We start from the raw sequence: 9,462 nt of genomic DNA, 5'->3' as shown, positions 1-9,462 counted from the left end.
ATCAAACCTGCTGATAAAGGCGGAGGCAACATCATCCTGATTAAAGAAGACTACCGGAATACGTGTACACGTCTTCTCAATGATACCAAGAACTACCAAAGACTCACTGAGGATCCCAGTGCTCATCTCAGAATCAAAATCCATGATTTGGTGACAGAAGCCGAAAACACTAGACAAATCACTAGACAAGAAGCTCAATTTCTGACCACAAATCAAGGGAAAATTCCGTATTTTTACACAGTCCCCAAAATACACAAGAACAAGATACCACCTCCCGGATGTCCCATCGTCTCGGGCATAAGGTACCCTCTCTCGCTACTGTGATTTCTTCCTACAGCCCATAGTGCAGTCTACGAATACCTACTTGAAGGACACTAAAGACCTCCTAAGACTGATGGACAACTTGGCATACAATCCTGAGACCGCCTTTCTAGTCAGGCTGGACGTGGAGAATCTTTACACTAGCTTAACTCAAGACGACACAGTAACTGTACTCAAACTGGCCTTGAACAACATGATTTGGAACTACCACACTCCTAAACAATTCATATTAGAGTGTGCATCTTTAGCTCTCAAAGATAACTACTTCGAATTTGAAGGTGAAATATACCTGCAAAAATATGAAACTTCAATGGGAAGCGTTTTTGCTCCTATTGTGGTGGGACTCTATGTCCATAATTTTTAAATTACCTACTTGTTCTTCCACAACAGTTCTCAAATTCCCCAGATCACATTCTATAAACGCTACATCGAAAATATCCTTCTAATTTGGGAAGGCGACAAAGATTATCTCAAATCCTTCTGCCAATGGATCAACACCTGTGACCCAAACATCAAGTTCTCTCATAATATCCATCGGCATAACATGGTGTTTCTGTATCTAGAAATCTAGGCTTACCATGGAACATTTAAAAGTAAAACACACTTTAAGCCGTAGCCCGCAATTAATTATTACACTAAACCAGTTTTCACCCAAGAACATTACGTGTAAACTTCCTTACGGACAATTTCTACGTTTATGTAGGAATTGCAGCGCAGTGCAAGACTTTATGGATCAGGCAAATGCCCTCAGCACCAAGCTGTTGAACCGCAGTTAAAAAGATACAAGCTAAAGCACAAAAGCGCGCACGCAATCAGAACAAAGAGGGGCTACTTGAAACAACTGAACGCACTGACGTTTACATCCCCCTCACATGTGTGGTTACGCATAACTCTGTCTCTAACAAGGTGTACCAAATCATCAAAAAAAACTGGACCATACAGCACACTTGGAAACTGAAGTGGGATAAACCCTTATTTTCATACAAAAGGTCAAGATCTCTCAAAGATACCCTTGTATCCACACGCCCTACACAATTGTCGCAACCCAACAACACAGTTTGGAACGCGTGGGGCCTCCCCAACATAGTAGGTCCTTTTCCATGTGGCAACTGCAGAGTCTGTCACATTACTGAAACTACCAAAAGCCTATAGCTGGAACCAGGGAAAAGCAGGCACATCAGAAAGCACACTAACTTAACTGCAACACTGCACATGCCATCTACTGTATTATCTGCCCCTGCGGTCTTACATATGTAGGCATGATGAATCACAAAGTGAAAACCCGCATCTGTGAACATGACAGCACCATCCGTTGCAAGAAAAACGCCACCAGGATCACCAACCATTTCCTAGAGGCAGGTCACACCACAAACGATATGTGGTGGATGGTGATTGAAACACTGGACACGACCACCACCAACATTCAGTCTCGCCCCTTGGAAAAGGAACAGAAATGGATTTACCGCCTGTCCGGCCATCTGACTAGACTCAACAATAACATTGCCTTGGAATTCCTTAAGCAGATATCATTGTATGAAGAGGGCTCAGCCATTTAGACCATATTGGAGTTGATCTCAATCCAGATCCACCATGAGCAGCGTAATGCTTTACTACATTGTCCTTAGATCAGTGGTGATCTTACATCTGATCCACCATGAGCAGCTTAATGCTCTGACACACTTTCCACCTCAAGCAGCTCATTGCTATGCTACACTGCTTATTAACATCATTAACATGCCAATGTCCTACCATCTTTTATATACATAATTTCATCACCTGTGATTTATAATGACACCAATTATTATATTTTCACGTTACATACATTGTCCTTCGCCAAATTGGGCACTCCTTTTTGCTTTTTGGGGGGCATTTTCCAATGTAATATGGCGCCTGCGCATGCTCTGAACTCTGAGACAGCCGCTCTAGTTGTTTGTCACAATCACGTCCGACGTGCTCCTGCACTCTGACGCTCCCAATACTTAGTCCCCGGCATACAAGTGTCAGCAGGTGGGATGACAGGAGACCGAAGTAAGTTGGATGCGGGTTCATCCTCTTGATGAAGTAAGGTGCAATTGTTCTGTTAGGCGCTTAAGTTCTGTGATGCTTTACTGAGGCATTTATGCATATTCGCGTATACTCTCCTTGTATACTTCTACTCTCGGTGCCTCATTTTCACCCATGGCTTTTACTAATTCCTCCCCTGCCACAGAGTGTGAATACAGACGGCACCTTTCCTGGGCCATGATAATCTGCTATAAACTCTGTTATAGTGTAATTATGTTCTCCCATTTTAAATGTACTTTATTGTTGCAATCTGCTGCACCCATTTTAAAGCATACTGGTCACACCTGTCAATTGCGACACACCGGTCACTCTGACTACCACTAAGCCGTCTATTTGATACGCACAGTATCTCTGCATTCAGGGCAATTATACGTAACAACCATTGCCCCACACTATGAGCATTTCAGCATGCTGCATGTTCTCTACAGTGCTCATTATAGACTTTTTTCATGCAACTGTAGATACGCATGCTACTTTTACATGCTATAGCCGAATAACTGCCATATGCCATAAAATTGTCCGAAGCACTTTTTCCACCCGGCTACCAGATCTCAAGGACTCACTGCTGCGCCTATCTGACAAGCATTTATAAGCACTTTTTCACGCAAAAGATTGCATTTTATGTTGCTTGTGTGTTTCTTTATGTGTCTTGTCTTGTTTTTTCCTTAGAATTCAAAAAAAGGAGGTACCCCTGATATATATGACAGGGAAGGGGGTGTTAGTATCAGCAAAACAAGAGTCCCTGTTCAAACAGTGGTAGGCTAGAGTGGCCAGACAAAAATAGTGCTAGGCGGGGTAGGAGATATATGAATAGTTCTCCCTATACTATTTCACTCATAACAACCTATGCAAGCAAGGCAAAGAATGGACATTCACACAAAGTCATCCGAAAGTATACTCAAAGGAACAATTTTTGTTGGTTACAAAAAATAATCATAAAATGTATTCCCTCCCAACATGGGTTACATTCTAAAACATAATAAAAACATTAGGATTAAAAACCACCAGCGGTGGTGAGGCAGTGAATATGTAATTGAATCAAAAGTGAACAAAACACCAAAGGGCGACAGTCTCTTTGTCCCAGACTTCACCTTCTTGCTTTAATGAAGTAGTCTTAGGTTTAAAATGCGGCCTCCCTGCTCCTCCGTGCTTCAAATCGCCATGAAGGTTGAAGCACGGAGGAGCAGGGAGGCAGCATATCATTACCTGGAGTAAACAGGAGATCAACCGCAAGATCACCACAATGGGCAACAAGGCCTTAAATAGTCCTGACATCCAGGAAGGTACCCAAGAAAGCCAATCAGTGTACCATTCACTGGGGGCACCCCCTGCATCCACCAACTTCTTTTGTAAGGTATGCAGAGTTTGCATGGCCTCTCTCAGAGTTCTATTCTCCTCATTATGAGAAGGTATATATGTGCTGCGGGCAGTATGGATTTTGGCACAGACTCCTACTTCCAAAGCTGTCATCAAGTCGAGAACACAGCGGTGCTGCATAAGCATCACTCTAGCCTCCTGCAACTCTTCCTTGATAGCACTAAAGCCATCCTCTGTGGCATTGATAGCCCACATTAGTTCAAAGCGGGTAATTTGCATCCAACATGTAGTTGCTTTAGCTTGTATAAATGTAAGGATGCTCCCAAACAATATCTTCGCACCGTTAAAGAGCCTGTATTCTTGTGGCACCTCTTCCCAGGCGGTTGTGCCATACTACTTAGCAGTTTTCTTCCTCCGAAGATGATGTAGCAAAGTCATTGGATGGCCAACAAGATGTGCATCCAATTGCAAAATGTCTACCCCTGGAATCACCAAGGAAAGTGTGTTCACAGTTGCCAGGGAGCAAATGCATTGCCATCCTGAAGGGAGTCATGCATACAGCTTCTCACGACAGATCAAGTAGTAGTCCATTAGGCTAGAGGTGCCCCACTCTAAGTCCGAATTAAAGGTGGTGACATTGCAGTTGACATTCCGGCCCACTGGGACTGTTCCATATCCTCTGAAACATAAAGAAAAAAGAATGTTTTTTCTATCTGCTTGAATGTTTGTAGGAGTTTCTATCAAGGTAAGCATAGTGATATTCTCATCCCACACTCCCTGACACTTTTGTCCTGTACTATTATCAATTTGATTTCCCTTCCATAGACAGAGCGCCCTACATCCAAATATAGCACCGTGGTGACATTGTCCATAAACATATACTGATCCATTTCCCTGAAAGGTGTTTTTTGACAGTCATGGGATTGGGGTGTAGCAGAATAATTTTTACATAAAAAGCATAGGCATAGATACTCATAAAAATCCCTGTTTTAATATTTTAGCTTTCCAATTGTGATCCTTGTGCTTCATAATTCCTGTCTTTCCCATCTCATCTAGCTTCACTAATATATTTTTATGATCTGTTATCACATCCATTACATCTGCTACCTCTTCTTCATAATGTGTAAGGTTACTAAATATGCTGCCTGTCTAATTCACAGTGGTTGCGTTTGTGCTTGCAGTCTGATCTCCAGGCTTCAGTGCCAAGGCTCTCCCGAAGGGAACAGCCGCCATGTTGTGAAACTCTCTCCGGGGCAATCTCGGTCTGTTATTTGGCCTCCGCTGGATCCGTGGGTACGTCTGGGCTTCCTAATCCGCTGCTCAATATTTCCCCATGCCTGGTTGTCTGTGAGGCTGTCGGGGGCACTGGAAATCGCCTCAGGCCATAAGATTTATGGGGCGTGGGACGGAGCAGATCAGAGTCACGTCCAATCGGCCATGATGCCTGACCACTCCCCCTAATGGTTCCTTTAATTGTGTGTCTCCCACAGTCATGCTCACTGACTCAGTGAAAGGAATCCTCCTGACAGCCCCAGAAAACCCTTGTGTGCCCATTGTCTTGTTAGGAAGTTGTAGTGTTACTTCCGTTATACAATATTTTGTGGCCCCAGTGTCAATTAGAAAGCTGCAGGGGCGACCTTCTATGGCTACGGTCACAGCGGGTTTCTCATTTGATCTGTGGGTCGCCTATACTATCAGACACACAATGGTTGTCTGTGGGCTCTCTCATTGTGTATAACTATAGGTTGGCATTCCTCTGGGAAGTTGGATAGTAAATGGATTACCTTCTTGTACTGTCACTCCTCTCCCTTCTACTGTAGTGTAGTGTAGTTCCTATTTTCCCTATAGGCTCTGCGCATTGGAATAACATAAACAGCAGTGTAGACATAGGACTGCGGTGTTCTAGGTCTCTACTGACTATGTTAGACTTAATTTAGGTTTGCGCCAGCTAGCTCAGAGGTCACTGGAAACTTTCTTGACTGAATAGGAAGTGATCAGCTTCCCTGGCTCAGACAAGAAGGGATTCAGCTTCCGACAACCGCATAAACATGACAACTTTGCTCCTCAGAATAAGAGTCAAGATCTAGAGTCGTGTGAAACAATAGACAGCTATTTCACTCAGTCAGTTATGCAGATTTACTTTCACCAGAGTACAGAGAATAGAGAGACGGGCGTTTTTCAATAAAATATATTATTTATTGAGCAGTCTTCCTTCTCATGCAAGAGAAATGAATTGCCACAATTGCAAGACTTGTTGTTATGAAAAGTGCGTACAGTAAAAGGAGTATTACGAAATAATACTGTAAAAGCATTGATATGGTTTCTTAGCCATAAGATGATTAAAATGAATAAAATATATACATTCATATATACATTAGCTAACGACCTCAACTGGTGCTTCTAACTACGCCTACCCCGTGTACCTGACCTAAGCCTAATACAAGGGAGGGAGTAAGTATCAGTTTAAGTTAAGTTGGTTTTGCCAAGAGTTTGTTTCAAGAATTCTCTCTAAGGGTTTAGTCAGCACCGTACCTCTGGAATAGAATGCAGGATGTCTGGTATCTCCTCTCAGGACCCGATATCCCAGTCACCCGCAAGGGTAGGCTGGAAACGCCGGAGCTGGATTTTCTTGGCAAGAGAAAAGACAGCGCCTTTCTCAGCACGTCAAGGAGGAGGGGCAGCGTCCGTGGGCTTCTCGCATCTGCTGGGCTCTCTGCAAGGGGACAGCTGTTCTGCTCCAGTATTCACCACCACCGTGTGTTTGCTTAAGGCAACGTTGGTATATTTATACCTGAAAGGTGCTGAGTTTGACGTAAGTTTTTGGACATAAGACGTCAATAAAGATGTCACTTAGAACTGGCCGTTCTTACAGTGCTCACAGGAGTTCTATTACTAATCAAAACAAAGCAATCGGGGCTTTCCCAGGTTGCTGGGGGTTTGGTTTGTTGAAAGAACTCGGTGTGCTATCTAGGAATCTAAGGAAGTGGCTTCTGCTGTGTCATGGACTGTCATGGACTGCAGAGGCGAGTTACTGAAATATGGCGCTGATTGTTTTGCCATTATAGGGATATGTATTGATTATAGCCGTATAGGGGCGTGAGGTAACAATATTGATCGCGGTCCTAGATAAAACACATCACCCACTCCACGAATTTATGTCCATCAAATTACTAAAAACTAAAGCAATAAGAAGCACGTGTATTCCTACCCACCCCAAAATACATCTCGCATTTGAAATGGTGTACATGAAATACATGAAAAGGAATAGGTACTGTACGTCATCAAGCATAGTAATCATTCAAAAAAAATATTGCATATGCATTCAGTTGAACGATTCTGCGAAGAATTACACATGAAAAGTCTCTAAATACAGAAAAGAAGGGCGAGACTATTTCATCACATAGTAAATACAATTGCTGTAAAAATGTGCTAAAGGCTGAGGTAATATTTTTTCTCTAGATCTACTAAAAATAGAAGCTCTGTTCTTTATGAATAGTTCTACTTTAAGCAAAGTACGTGTGCCAGAAAAAAGTTAAATATTTTGGAAAGTTTGGGAAAAAATAATTTCATGGTGAGCGGGAAAAAAATAGTTCAAACTTGCTTTTCAGTAGCTTTTGTTTATCAAAGCTGAAGGCCGAATTCAGAGTTCATGGGAACACTGTGTGCCGGATTGTTTTCCAAAAAGTTATTGTTTTTGTTCAGGGGAGAACATCATTTCAGACAGGCTCGCATAGAATTGGTCTACATATTCAGGTGACAGTTCGACCAAGTTCGATAATGCTGTAGCTTGGCAGTTGTAGAATGATTGCTATTATCGATTTCAGGATCAGCAATGCTCACAGACGGTCGTACCTGGGTGATGCTGCTTCCATTTCTTGCCTCACTGCCACCACCTAGTCGTATCGCAGGAGTCTCAACGAATGCCGTCATCAGGATTGGTAACCGCTGGGGACAACACGATGCGTGAGCCGTTACTGGACTTTGCAAAGTATCGACATCCATTGGTAATGCTGATTGTAGTGCAAGACAGGTGTCTAACACGCATTCCTCTCCGCATAGCATACATCGAAGCACAGGTAAGATGCAGGTCTGCCATAGGTCTGAATGAAAGAAACCAGGTCATGTTCGGATCTCTTAGCCGGGCTAATCCAAGGACTTTAGTTATGCGGTTCCGGTAGCGTATTGCTAGGATCGTTTCTTCCATCGTTGCCGGAGTCATGTCTGCGTTTTGGTTTGCTATATCGGAGCAGGAGGGTCAAAAATAAAATACCTGCTACGAGTCCCAAAAGTAGTGGTAGGCCGCCAAAGATCGAATGGACAAAATTTGGAAAGATACCCAGGACTGCTTCAAATGGTGTTAACAGTCTCGAAAAAATTGTCTTAAATACATTCGAGATACCACTGGCATTCGACATATTTAGGATTTGGATGAGCATTTCTGTGAAATGCACCAGGCAATTTGTTGATAAAAGTGTATGTATCTCTGCCGCCGTCCTTGCAACTTGGAGATCATACGTCTCTTTTGATGACGAGATGGGCACTGTTGTCTGCAAAAGCACAGACTTCATTCTGCTTAAAGTATCAATTCGTATAGAAGAGATATTCAAACTAGGCCAAATCGGAGCCACTGAGTCTCCAGGGCCATTCGGATACAATGCTTGCATACAGCAAGTGACCATGGAACTCACGCTTAAGAGATATGCTTTCCCTGGCACCAAGCCACAACAGCTGTGATCCGTTATTAGAACGTAACTCCCGTTAGAAAGTTGCATAAAGAATGGCTCTATTTGTGCTGCAGGTGTGCCATGCTGGTGGCATGAAAGGTTGTTTGAAGTACCCTCACAGGCCCCATGTAAGTTAATACCTTGGCACAAAAGTATACCGCTTAGTGAATGTTTACACTCATTACCACTAAGAAATACATTTTTGTTGTTGTCACTATAACATGTGTGTGTATAAGGTAATTTCCATGATGACTTAATGTATCCTTTACCCAACTGCAGATTAGCTATGTCGGGACTACCTGTCTCCATACAAAAGTCTTTGACACTGCTACTATTAGGAGATATATGCAACGGTTCACCAGAGAGGCTCAGGGGTGCATAGGTTATTCTACTGTCTACTCTTTTCAACTCTGGATCTTTAAGCAGTGTTATCAAGGCTGACTGCCCCCCGTAGCTCCTTATTTCAAGAGTTTCGCTCTCGTTCCTCTCGCTTTGTAAATATACCGGTGCGATATAGCCTCTCCACTGTGTTAAGCTCTGAGCCCGTCTTCCAGCATTAACCCTCCAGAATCTTATAGCACCATACTCGCGAAACCAAGCCGGTGGGAGCATGACGGCCGGAGGTTACCGGCCGTGACGGAGCTCCACCTCTTCCTATGCGGTGCAAGGAGAGAATCAGCAGCGGCAGTAACGGCAACAAACGTATAGAGAATGGAGCGTTTCCACCCAGTGGCCCTGGGAGTGTGATATTTTGAGCCCCCGGACTGCGGCGGTAATCGGGCAAGGGTCGTCTACCAGCTACCCAGCGAAGAAGCAGGCATGGTGATGCGAGGCTCCCTCTTCTAACTCGGAGCAGCACGGCGAGAGTGGTGAGTGGTATCGGCTCCAGTGGCCATAGCCTTTGTTTGTCTTAAAGCTACACACCCTTCTCAAATCATTCCTATCAGGAGAAAGCATGGGGGTAGGCGAGAGGTGCTCAGAGCTTAATAAGTGCCTTTAGTGTGCCTTTTTTACTATTGACTTTTTGACTGTTACC

This window comes from Lissotriton vulgaris, chromosome 2_1, assembly GCF_964263255.1.
Source record: "Lissotriton vulgaris chromosome 2_1, aLisVul1.2, whole genome shotgun sequence".
Lineage (NCBI taxonomy): Eukaryota > Metazoa > Chordata > Amphibia > Caudata > Salamandridae > Lissotriton > Lissotriton vulgaris.
Note: the sequence above shows the minus strand (reverse complement) of the source record.